Raw genomic sequence first — 13,978 nt, 5'->3', positions numbered from 1 at the left:
ATATTGATGATGATGATGTTGTTGAAGAGGCTAATGAGGGTCTGAATGTCAAAGATATTGATGCGTAGTGGCTACATAGAAGTAGGGTTGGTCAAGTTTATGGTAGCATCGAACCCAACAAATCTAGAAGCTTGTTTAATAAGTCTTAAAGATGTTAGCTAAGGGAGAGGACCGGGAGGTACCATATCTTCTCATTGGTATAGCTATTTTAGCTTTCTAGTGGAGTGAATTAACTGTTTGAAATACCAATAACAACACCCTCATGCGAAATATTCTTTAATTGGCTTGTTAGGGCATGTGTCTTATGGTATAAGCACTTAATACCCCCCCCCCCCGCCCGCGGGGTAGGTCCCCCCCTCCCTTATGCATACGGTACGAGCATGATATAATAGGGGTCTACCCCTATTGTATACGCTTATGTATGACCTCTAGAAAACCCCCTCTTGTACACTCACGTGATACCATACAGAAATCCTTAGTGAATCCCTCGAGGTTTGGGCATTTTACGAACAAAAAGGGGCATTTTTGGGCTAAAAATTATAAAAAATAGCTCAAACTTCCACATCGATGATAGTGCCATCTTTTCGCAAGTTGTGTGGAAAATTTCAAAGCCAAGAATGAGCTCATTTGGGCACATGATCAAGGAGATACAACCATTCCTTTACAGGGTGCTAGTGCAGCCCCGTGCTTCTTCCACTACATGGTTGAGGCTGTGAGGCCTCCAATTAGGGTTTCGCCTCCTCAAAATAACTACTTGGGCTTCTCCAATGAATCAATGAAGCTTCCATGAAATGGTCATGATGAAGAATTGAAGCGTAAATTTAGGGTTTATAACAGGTCGAATGAGCACTGCATCTGTGCAATTGGGAGCGAGGCTACACCTAATCTTCACACACACAAGAGTTTTGAGTTAATCTTGGTTCCTTTTCAAAGTGGATCTTTCATGGCTGGAGTTTTGTTCTTTTCTATTGTGTTTTTGGCTTCAAATAATCTACGCCTTGCTTGAATTTTCTACGAATCCTCACAATCAGAGGCCCGATACTTTCCTAGTCGCACTGCGCACTTCTTGACAACGTACATTTGAATACATTTGACAGTGAGGGTGAGTTTTTTGAAATGGGGCCTCTAAACCCAAACCAATGGTCCTACCCTCACAAAATGTTCGTAAAGAGGTACGCACACTACTTGGGGCACCACCTTCTTTTGGGAGTGGAGAAGGAAACCGATCAAAATAACACTTGCACTCACCAACTCAAGCAACACACTTTGAAAGCCTCCTTACTCTATATACACTTTGGACACTTGAACACCATCAACGATTATGCAACCCAATGCCGTGCATCAAATGAAATATGCAATTTGTGGAATAGCATTCACCTTCTCCCCATAAGAATACCCATAATACATCCAAACTCCTCCTCTCTCAAGTACTCATCAAAAAATCATGCGCACAAGGCTTGCCTCTCAAACACACAAGAGAATCACTTACATCAAACTAACACACTTTGCATAGAGAGCTCATCTCCATCTATGCAATGCCGTGACACAAATAAAATCACCATAAGAGGTAGCCACATGCATATGTAATGAAGCAAAAGAGAGTTGGAGTGAGAAATTTCTTTAGACCAATTGAATAAGTGTGGAGAAACAAACCAATGGTAAATTGAGAATAGAACACTTACTTGATTTCTCGCACACCTTTTAAGGGGAGGACAGACGTTGGCTAACCATCACGAATTACGACACTTGAAAGTTTTGAAGATGATTTAATGATCATTAACATAACCATGAGAGAGATCATGATGTATTTACAAGTTATTGAGGTTCTACGAATGATTTACTGGGTTGATGGAGTAAGAGATTGTAGAATAGAAAGAGTGGAGAATAGAGTTGTACTTCCTCCAAAGAGGAGGGTTAGGAGGGAGGATGTGAAAGAGGGAGAGTTGGGGTTTTCTCTACTATTGATCAAGAAACAACATGAAGTTGAAAATATAGGTGTTTGTCCTTGAGTCTCTCCAAGGGGGGCTATTTATAGTTGTGTAGGAGTGGGATTATGCTACACTTAATTAGGGTGAGTGATTAGCCCTAATTAAGTGTCCTTTGACCACTAATTGAATATTGGACATAAAAGGGACTATTTATTCATCAAAAATATCATTTTAGATCGTGAAGGCTCCATAGGGGTGCATAATGTAGGTGGGCCCCTCCATGAGACCCTACGGGTGGCTCCTACGGGGTATCTCAACTTGTATGTCTTGGCATTTAGAAAGCATCTTTAGGTTGGTCCCATCACATGCAAGTGACCTTGAACACTCATTTCTCTTCTAGAAGATGAGTAGGGGAAAAATAAGATCTCACCCTCTTGATTTACTTGATTTACAATTCCCTTTTGCTGTGAATCTGACAGATTTACACTATTTTGACCATAACTTTTTACCTGTAGCTCGGAATGACATGCTTCAAAAGGCAAATTTGACCTTCTCAACATGTTTGATATGAATTTAGACTATTTTTCACACCCATGCACCAAGGAATTCGGTTTGAAAGGTCCACACTAGGCTACGGAACCTTTTGCTTCCAAGTCTTATCATATGGGCCCTTTGCTTGTATGCATCCAAGGGGAATCATGCTTTTTCGAAAGGGTATGATGCTTAAACAAATAGAGGAGGGCCCAATATTATTTTCTTGTGAAAATAATATACAATTTGAGTATTTTTGAAAGGAGAAAAACTATATGTATATTCTTAAGAGATATTGGGCCACCTATGTAGGGGGCATAGAAGACTTGTAGAGATGGACCATAATCTTTGGTAAAGACAAGTGGAGAGTTGATTTTCCATGGTAATTTATCTATATGGGATGGAAGATGGATAGATTATTTTTCTACTACTAATTCACAAGAGGTAAGAAAGTTTGGGGGTAGATAGTTGGTTATTGTATGCTTAATTTTATTTACAAAGCAAAAAAGAAAAGGGTGGTAATATAAATATATGACTAAGGTGACATTTTTGGGAAGAGTACAATGTATGTGTCGCCACAAAGGTTAAACAAAGAGGGGGAATTTACTCTAGATAACTTAATAGCGTAGAAAAATATATACACATATGAGGAAGAGGATGTTGAGTAGGCTGAAAAATGTTGCAAAAAGATGGTTACCATTTTATGCCATTCAACAAGTTTCACAAGAATCTACAAAGTGAGATACATCTTTATACATACCTTTCCACCAATACCTCTCTTTCATTTTAGTAAAGGTGGCCCATACGCCTCTATGTCCAGCATAAAGACTCTCGTGAAACTTTATCATAAGCTCATTTTGAGCGTCCTTATCATTCATGACTCTCAACGGCATTCCATTTCTTTGTTTTGGATGTTTCCATAAGTACCCATCTTTCAGAAAGTATGCATAGGCCTTTCTCCATATTCTTTTGAGCTCTTGATTAGTCCACCCTTCTTGCCTTGTCAAAGTGCTCAGATAACATCCAATGAGAAACCAGTCACCTTGATATCGGTGACTGAAGTGCATTTGATAGGCAAACATGATCACCCTTGGCATGAGAGATACTATAGAATTGTGTACCTACATCATCGCCCTCAACAACCATGTCTTCTTCATTTTCATACCTTGCTCTTGAAAGCATATCCGCAACTAGATTATCTTTCCCTGCAATATGATTAAATTATGGATTTGTGGACTTTACGTAGGAAACCCATCTCAACATAGCAATGTCAGGGGTTGAGCATCTTGTGATCATTCCAAGAAGGGGTAGACAATCAGTCTCCACTATTACATTTGCTCCTATCAAATACTCTTTGTCACATTTCAAAGCTGTGAATAATCCCCATAACGCTCTTTTTACCTGTGGATAGTTGCGCTGACAATCACTTAGGACTTTTGCTCCAAATCTCACCACATATCGCTTGCCATCATCATCATCTTACCCAATCACCCATCCAATTCCGGTGGGGCTATTATCCTCTGTCATAATTACATATCTTCCACATTCATAGTTTGCTTTCCTCAAAGTTGGAGACCTAAGCAACAACTTCTTTAATTTTCTCATGGCATGGGTATGCATTTCTTCCCATTGAAACTTTTTGTTCTTTCTCAAAAGTTGATACAAAGGTTCTGCCACATGTGCATAATGTGGAATCTAGATAACATAGAACACACATGCACCTAAGAACCTTTGAACCTCAATTACATTAGTACATGTCTCTTTCATTCTTTGAATCAAATCAATCTTTGCAGGACAAGGCATTGTACTATCTGGCCCGCACATATGTCCCACAATAAGAACTGTGCTCACACCAAACACTAACTTTTGGCTAGACAAGGTAAGGTTCACCTCTTCCAACCTCGAGACGATATTATCACAATCATTGAATAGTTTGCCACATTCTTGCGGCACCCCCTCAAGTCCAAATCCACATCTATATCACTTACATCACATCCTTTGATTGGAACCATGATTAATCCTTTGGACTGAGAATAGTAGCTAATCTATTCGATCAAGCCACACTTGGCCTTTATGTACCTATATGTAGATCAAATATTCACCAAGCTAGATGCTACTTTTCAACCATACCCACATATTAATCTCATCGTGAAGTTTTTTCCTCACTCAACTTCTTGTATTGTGTCACATGCCTTCAAAATGCAAGTGAAGGTGATCACATGTGGGGATAGGTGATGGCTCTCTCTACAATAAAAACATCACAAAGGTGCCTACTTTAAACATAAATTGCATTAACTACATTCCAAGAGGTGCCTTCAGGAAGGGAAAGAAAGATCCTTGTGCTCAAAATTTGAGGCACCTCTCTCTCTCTCTATCTCCCTCTCTCTCATTGTCTTGAGATGAGCTTTTGTACACATTGAGCCTCTTCCACCTATACCCCCACTCCTCTTGTGAATTGATGTACTGATATATATGATAATAGTCTCTAGATTTCATCTCCCCTACCCTGTTCGCCATGTCTACTATGATACTCCTCCCACCTATCCATTAATGTATGATATAAATATACTTTAGATTTTCTTTCCATTTTCTATTTTCATAGCTTTCTCAACAGAGTATTTAGATTCTATTCGGATGGAACTTTTGGTGTCTTAGGTCTTTTTGGCCTTTTGAAGAAGTTTAATATAACATTTTGTTTCATTTCACTCTCATGCAGGCTTAGGGAAAGCATTTAATTACAAATTTTTCCTTTGTTTTACATGCACCACCTTTTTCATTTTTGGACAGAGGATAGGACTCGTTGTATATGTGTTTATAGGCATACCTTTGGGTTCAACTAGTGATGTGTGTAAGAATGTGGATGTCATTTAGTATATTCCTACCGGTGGACTTGAGAGAGAGAGAGAGAAGATTATCAATCCTTCAGCCTTTACTAAGACTTAAAAGGGGAGTGGGCCACTGTCTAGCTTGAAATCATAGAGTTTGAGGAGCATGGCATCATCCTAGTAGCAAGACAAACTTGCTCATTACTGATTTTTTCTTGCTCATTCCCTCTAAGCAATTGTCATGCAACTTGCAATTACATGTGGGTGTCCATGACAATGTCAAGCAGGCATCAATGACAATGATGGTGCTCTTGTTGCACTCCAAGGCTTGGCAACTTTGAAATTTTGATTAGCCCGGGCTTGCCTTGCACTAATTCCTTGTATTACCGTCTTTGGCCTCCGCAGCCCGTTGTCGTGTAGCTCCACTCCCATGCTAAGAAACATACCAGAAAGAGGCACATCAAGCTTAATTGAAGCTTAACTAATTAATGATCAATGTTCATGGCTTGATAACAAGGTAGTTTTACAATTAATGTATGCCAGATACGGCTTTAAAGGGCCAACAGATTCCTTGATGATGCTAAAAAAGAGTATGCTTGAAGTGATCACATAGTGAAGTATATGATCTAGAACTGCAGTGCTTGAAACGCTCTATTGACTTGTCTTTACGGCTTGTCGATTGCAGCTGCGATGAAGAAGTTATTGCAATTTGAAGTTGGAGTCAATTGCAGATCCGTACCGGATTGAGTTAAAGTCCGATCGAAGATAGACATGCCTATAACCACCCAACCTACCTATATGTAGGCCCTTGGTCCTCTGGATCTTATATACATATAGCCCCTATACCACATGTGTATTGGCAATTGACCCTTGGCCTTGGCCCATCCTACCTTAGGCTTGACATTACTCCCCCCTTTGAGAAGTGTTTTTGTCCTTGAAAACAAGAGTGGTGATATACTAATGTGGTGATATCACCACCAACCAAGTCCTTGACTTGCTCTCATTTCTTGTCGGTAACCAACCTCATCAAAATTGATGAACAAGGTTGATAACCTGCAGAGACTAAAACTAGTTGCAACATTCCTTTCATCATGTGAAGCAAACTCTAACCCAAAAAGGAAGCCGATCCAATTGTGTCGCTTCTTGCTAATGTATGCACTTAGCATATTCTTTAGCGTGGTTTACTAATGTATGCCCTTAGCATACCCTTTAGTACTAAATAGAATACTTGTAAGTTGCCCATCCAATGCTGATGAATAGAAGTAGCAAGAGTGAGGTGCTTTCCCCAATCATTTATAGACAGTCTTCCATGACTGACGATAACCAACGACTCACCAAGTGAGGTTCTAGTCGTATACTTGATGTGAGTTTGAAAGAAGTAAACTCATAGATTTTAGATCATCCAAGCACAAACATCTATACTGAACCATTATCGGGTATGGTTGGGTGTGAACTCATACTAAATTTGCTATAGAGGTTGACTTGAAGTGCAAAAACTTGTAGAAACAATAAAGTCCATGGATTTGCATGCCGCTCTGAACAAATATTTGTTAAACACTAGGGCCCATAACACCTAGTGTGCATGCATTTAACACAAACAAATCTGCACCACAATTTCATGACGAGACTTTCCATGGTACGTATGTGAAATCCTTGTAACAAAAGTTGAACCATAACAGAATTTGAAAACTCAGTCACACCTGGGTACCAACCATGAGACATTCTCATGAAACTAGCATACTTGGTTGTATATAGAAACAACCATCCGTTATACTTGGTTGTTTTTGAGCAGTTGTAACCGTAACAAGTTTGTACTTAGTACATGACAATTTTTTGCCACTGAAATTGTTCCTGATACTATGTGCTTAATATGGTCTAACAAACGGATGCGACCAACACCTAGGGACTTTGTTGTGACACATCATTAGGAAATAGGCGCCAGTGTCAGTCTTAGAGACTCATATTCTCCACATGCGCAATATGTCTCAAAACATGATGTCAGGGAAAGTGACATCAATCAAGTACAAGATGTACTTGTGTGTGGAGGTAACTGCAAACAATCAGAAACATGAGTGAGAGGGACTCTCATTAACATTTCTCTACAATGGCTAAATTGAACTCCTTGAGTCCTAGACCATGTTGTATCCCGTGTGACAACATGTGCTAGACAGAACCCTACCATGTAGTTATGTAAATGTTTCAACAAGAATCAAATCTATCATGGTATCGTGATGAACAGTGAAGGGAGAAAGTGACAACACTTTCTCAGAATGTTATGCTCTTACATGACCTCGTCACGTGGCTAAAGAGAGAGCTGGTTGAAAACTTGCTAGGTCAAACATTCGTTTGACAAAGATAAATAATTTGAAGCTTGTAACCTTGGGTGTTGCCTTGGCAACCCAGACCCTTTGGTTAGAATCTATGTAGTCAAACCCCTTGGTAAGACCTTTTATAGAAACTGATCAACTAGCAGGTAACGGTAACCAACATAGTTGACCGTGTACAAAAATGATTGGAATCAACTTGAAAAGTTGAATTTTTTCACTACCCTGTGGTAGATTGTGGATTTCTTTCCTTAAAATTATGACTAGAATATATAAAACTGTGATCTTCAATGCCTATGGGTGAAGATGTGACTCGTGTTCTTTGTTACCTCTCTCGATGAGAGCATCATACATGCAAATTTTTGCATACTTATAGGATAAGCTGCAAGCCAGCCATAAGATGCGAAAGAGCACATAGATTGGGTACACACTCGAGCAACTTAAGGAAAGTTCCTCAGCCCAACATGCTCTCCTTCTCTCTCTTTCTTCTATCTCTCAAAGAATAATGAAAACTTTCTAAGAATCTTTTGATACATGTTTTTCTTGTGAGTCAGCCTGAGCCAAGGTGCTCTAACTCTCAGCTAGAAAGTGGCCAAGACGCCACCCAAATTAGTCTTCATTGGCTCATCAATTGAACACTAATTTGTTTTTGGCATAAGGCCTATGAGCCACAAAGGCTAAGACCCAAATGTTGGCATTTCCCGGGTGATTGTTCTCCGGCTTGAACAGATCTACCCAGTGGAGTCCCCATCAATGTTAATGGCCAAGCAAGAGTCTTGCCATTACAAATGTTTTGGGTGTTCTGTTAGCACTATATGTTTTTTAGTGCCATAATCGAGTTAAGTTTTTGATACTCTTAAACTCACATCAGATTTTATTTTAGTTGTTTTAAATTGCAGACATCTTGGTAAGTTTCCCCAAGTTTGTATGCTATTAGCATATTCCAAACTTTGGAAACTACTATGCCAACTATCGAAAGGGAAGCCTTGCTCCACATAAGTACTCATGCACTGTTATGGTGCTCATAGCGAACACATACTCTTGCCAATTTACAATGGCATAGCAAAAGAAAGTCAACTTTGTCGAGAATTCAATGATAATCAACCTTGTCAAATTGTGCAATGTGTTGAAAAACAGAGAAATACTTGCAAGAGATGTACCTTGTATCTGCTTGGATTGATTCTTGTTATCCTAAGTATTTGTAGAAGGAGCCTTGCTCCCATGATGGGGTAGACTTGTCAAATCACGCTTATCAAAAGTGAGTGGGTCCCGTCATTGTTTGATTCCATTAATGATAGACAACCCGCCTAGGATCCATGTCTGAGAAAACTGAAGCCTTGCTTCATAGGACAATCCACATGCCATGCATGTCAAAAATCGTGTCAATAATCAGCAAAGAATCAGCCTACGGTGCATCAACATTCATTGCCACCGCTACTTGTTGATCACTCTTGATGTTTGTGCTCCATCTGAACCTTGGTCAAGTCAAACCACGAGCACATACCTTGGATTAAATCTCCCTTGGAGCATCTTGAGAACATGCTATTTGTCAATTTTGCCTTGAAAGTTGGGCTAACACATTGTGTTGTTGAGTGCATCTGCTACTAGGCCAGTTATACGACTTTCATCAACTGCCCAAAACACACCTTGATTTGTAGATCACTATGGCATTCGGATATTGTTAAAGGTTTGCATCCAAAGTTCTACACATGCTGTAAACTGGATGCTTTCAAGTCTCATCTATACTTTGGCACGTGGTTGATGAGAAAGACATTCTAAATATGATCTCTGATCCTCTACATGCTATTGTGACACAATCCCTTTAGAAACTACTATTGAAGGAGTTTCAAAACATTATTCTCCCTTGCAACATGCTTATAGTGTGCAACTCAGTCGGGATTAGTGATAAGGGGTACAAAGTATTGTATACATGCATAATAGGGAATCTATGCAGCAAGCGAATGGCTTGATCAATCTTACCAATCCCATTCAGTATGGCTATGGTAAGAAAAACCGCCAACAATAATGTTTCACCCTTGCTAGGAAAATATAACTGGGTGGATGGCAACATGCCAATGTTCTCAAAGAGTTTTGTTTAAAAAAGGTTCAACAATTTTTAAGTTTAAGTAGAAACCCTGCAATGAGCTATGATCCAATATTACGATATCACAAAAGAGGAGACAGGCAAAAAAGGTATATTTTTGTTAAAATTAGATGAATGTCGGGTTGTTAAAGGCCAAAGGGTGGAGCACACAAGCCTCAAAATAATGATGAGGGTACTAGTGGGAAAGGGGTTAGAATGTGAATATGCAACCGAGTCACTTGGCAGGAGGCGGCAAAGGCAAGATTTTTATGGGGTACAATAACATATGGCGACAAGCGCCATGGGCACTCCCACATGAGGACCATGATAGTTTGAGGTGGTATTTCAATTGTTCAAGTATTCAAGAGGCAATTGATCAACAATGCAATGGGGAACTCCTCAATGTCCCTGGCATTGGCAACTTTGAAATAGAGTGGCACCTTGGTGGAGACTTGAAGACCATAAAATGCATGTTGGACACTAAGGGCGATGCAATTACTTTATTTCCATGCATTTTCTATTTCCATTCAATGATACCTAAGGATGAATTGGGGAAGGGCACATGGGTCATAAGATCAAAAGACCGCAAGCAAGCAAGGGCTAAGATCCGGAACGATAATCAAAAGGCAAGTAGGGGACACATGTTGTATAATGACATCATAACTTGCGGCCTAATCAAGTCACCATCTTGTACATGTTGGAGCTATATATGGATCACTCTAATCAACTTGGTCTTACCTAGATATTTGTATCTTGTCCTCAATATGGATCGGTCCTTGGGAGCGTACATGGCGTGTCTCTTGTCTTGTCTCTCTCTCTCTCTCTCTCTCTCTCTCTCTCTCTCTCCACATCTTAGCATGATATCAGAGCGGTAACGATCATGCGACGATTCATTTCATGGACAAAATAGAGTATGTGTATGCAATTCACATGTAAGATTCAAAATTTCTATAACTTTTATTTTTGAGTATTGATTCTTGTTAACTGTGGTTGTTTTGTGTTAAGAAGAAAATGATTAGTGTTCTGTGTGGAGTTTATTGCTAATTAATATGGTGAATCATTGATTACATTTGCTTGTTGATTTGTCTTTTGACACCCTCAACTTTGTCTCAATTTTTGAGGGACTTTTGCTCAATATTTGGAGAAACGAAAAAAGTGTAATGCAACGCAGCACAGTAGCACTTCTTATCCAAAACTTATTTCTCTCCTCGTGCTTTTTGATTTGAGTTCGAGGTTTGCATCAATTGGAATTAACAGCAGAAAGTTATGTTGTTTTTACTACGGTCGAGCTTGATGCAGGTTTTGTCCTCGTACGTCTTCGTGAAGCGTCCGCAATCGTTTTTTTAATTTTAGCGTCAACTTTTTTGAGAAATTTAGTGTTTTGATTTTCATGTTTTGGCTGTCAATCTTGAGTCTCATGTCACTCTATTTTGAGGACTCTTTTATTATTACCATCTCCTTTTCCCTACTTTTTTGGGTGGTGTCCCTCACATCTTTGGACGTTTGTTGAGCATCCTTCTTGCATTTATCATTGGTAGAACACAACTGTGATATTTCTCTCATCCTCAATTGCATCCTTCACTATATATGGTGTGAAAATTTTGTGATCTTATCTTATATGTCTTCTCACAACCAGATATGGATATGACTATCCTCGTCAACGGTTTTCCTTCTGGCCAGCATTCTATTCCTCCTTTCTAAGTCCAAGGATTCTTGGTTGGAAAGAAAAGATGTTTTTGATTCTTGAAGGTGATGAACTCTCTGATATTTTCCTTGGAAATTGTGTATATCTGTCTCAGCCTGGTGATACGGACCATGACAAAGATGTGACATCCCTCACAACTTTGGACGTTTGTTGAGCATCCTTCTTGCATTTATCATTGGTAGAACACAATCCTGATATTTATCTCGTCCTCAATTGCATCCTTCACTATATATGGTGTGAAAATTTTGCGATCTCAACTTATACGTCTTCTCACAACCAGATATGGCTATGACTATCCTCGTCAACGGCTTTCCTTCTGGCCAGCGTTATATTCCTCCTTTCTAAGGCCAAGGATTTCTTGGTTGGAAAGAAAAGATGTTTTTGATTCTTGAAGGAGATGAACTCTTTGATGTTTTCCTTGGAAATCGTGTATGTCCGTCTTAGCCTATTGATACGGACCATGAGAACATGCTTATCACTACAGGACCTGTATTTGAAGATTGGCATGTTGCGTATACGGATTGGTAACAATGTGATAGAGCAACTTGTCGGTATATTCTTTTTCCTCTTAAAGATTCTCTTGTGCTTGATGTGTATCAACTGCCTACTTCCCACGACGTATGGAAGTGCCTTATTGCAAAATTTCAGAAGAAATCTGTTACAGAAATACTTTACTTGAGAGGTTTTCTTTCCAAGTTATAATATGAAGTTGGTACTGCCATGACAATACATATTGAGTCTTTCAAATCCATTATTAATCAACTTGCTACTTCCGGTGATCCTGTTCCACAAAAACAACTAATTACACTTCTCCTTAATCCCTTTGTAATCTACTTCTTGTTTGAAGTACTAAAGCCATTGAGTGGCTTCTTTCACGTGGATATGGCACATTGGGTGAACCACGTATATCATGTGTGTTGTCTCTCTCTCTACTCTATAATCTCTCATGTGTGAAAATTATCTCTCTCCATTAAGTAAACTACTCAATTATCTCTTAGCTACGTCATATTCCCTAATAGTTTCCATACGTGACCTTTCACATGATGATGCAGATAAATACCACGATTCAAGGAGCAAGGAATTAGAAAATGATGCCGAAGATAAATTTTTAAGTAATTCAGAACACGAAATTGCAAAAAAGGCGGATGAGTCAATTTTCTACGAGTTCTCTAACCACAAATTGCGAAGACAAGAAAGATATCAAAGAAAACGAACAGGGAAACAACATAACAAAATTGAGAAAAACATGACAAAGTTGGTAAAGAAAACACAATATCTTATGCTCATGGGAGCAGATGACTGTGTTTGAGACAAAATAAGGAGGAAGCTAGTGAAATTGATAAGTTTTTGGGCAAGGTCAGAAAAACAGAGCAAGAAACAACTAAAAAAGGAAACCAAAAAATCACCAAAGATGTCTAAAATGGAGCGCAAGAGTGAATACCAAAAATTAAAATAGACAGTAAAAGAGGTTTGGATTACGAAAATGGAGAGTGAGGGAGAATCCAACTCACATAAGTTTGATGCACCCTCTCATTACAAAAAATACAACATTCAGGATTGACACAGTGTGGTGGAACACCTATGCAAGAGCCGAGGGAGATGGGAATGTCGTACGATGGACCTGAAAATGCAAAGTAGATAGGTTTGGCAGAATCAAGAGAAAAACCAAATTTGACCTACATTGCCACAGACCTTACCGAAGAAGAGGAACATCTATTGATAGCTTTCCTCAAACAATATAAAGATGTATTTTCCTAGTCGTACAAAGATATAAAAGGGGTAGGTGCTAACATTTGCTAGCACACGATACCTTTGAAGATCGATGCAAAATTGCATTGGCAATGTCCCTACACCTATGATGAAACTTTTGCATAAAAAATTAAGGAAGAGATGGAAAAATTGAAAGAACAAGAGTTTATCTATGAGATTGAAAACATGGAGTGGGTGCCACCAATTGTCGTGGTGCCTAAAAAGAACGATAAAATGCGAATGTGTGTAAATCTCAAGCAAGTAAACATTTCTACAATCCGTGACAACTATCTCTTACCCATCACAGATCATGTGATTGAAAGAGTCGCTGGAAAGGAGGCCTACAACTTTCTGGATGAATTTTTAGGGTACAACTAGCTCATGATTAGGCCGGAGGATCAACACAAAACTGTCTTTGTGACAGAAGTGGACATATTTTCATACAGAGTTATGCCATTTGGTCTAATCAATGCACTTTCCACATTCCAAAGTTTGATGAGTTATGCATTCAAGGGATATCTAAGACAATACTTAGAAATTTATATAGACGACCTGTGTGTGTACATTCTCTTCACAAAAATGAACATGTAGATCACTTAAAGAAAATATTTGAGAAATGTATAATATATCATATCAGCCTAAACCCTAAAGAGTGTGTTTTCATGGTAAGACAAAGAAAGATTCTAACACATATTGTGTCCAAAAACAACATTTCTATAGATCTTGAAAAGATATATGTGATAGTTTCTCTTCCACAACCATCAAAAGTTAGAGAGGTACAAGCATTCTTAGGTCATTGTAGCTCTCTACATGCTCATCACTAAGTTTGAGTT

The sequence above is a fragment of the Adiantum capillus-veneris genome, chromosome 28 (assembly GCF_014529385.1).
Source record: "Adiantum capillus-veneris isolate H3 chromosome 28, ASM1452938v2, whole genome shotgun sequence".
Lineage (NCBI taxonomy): Eukaryota > Viridiplantae > Streptophyta > Polypodiopsida > Polypodiales > Pteridaceae > Adiantum > Adiantum capillus-veneris.
The sequence above is the reverse complement of the archived record's forward strand: the minus strand, read 5'-3'. Positions refer to the sequence as shown.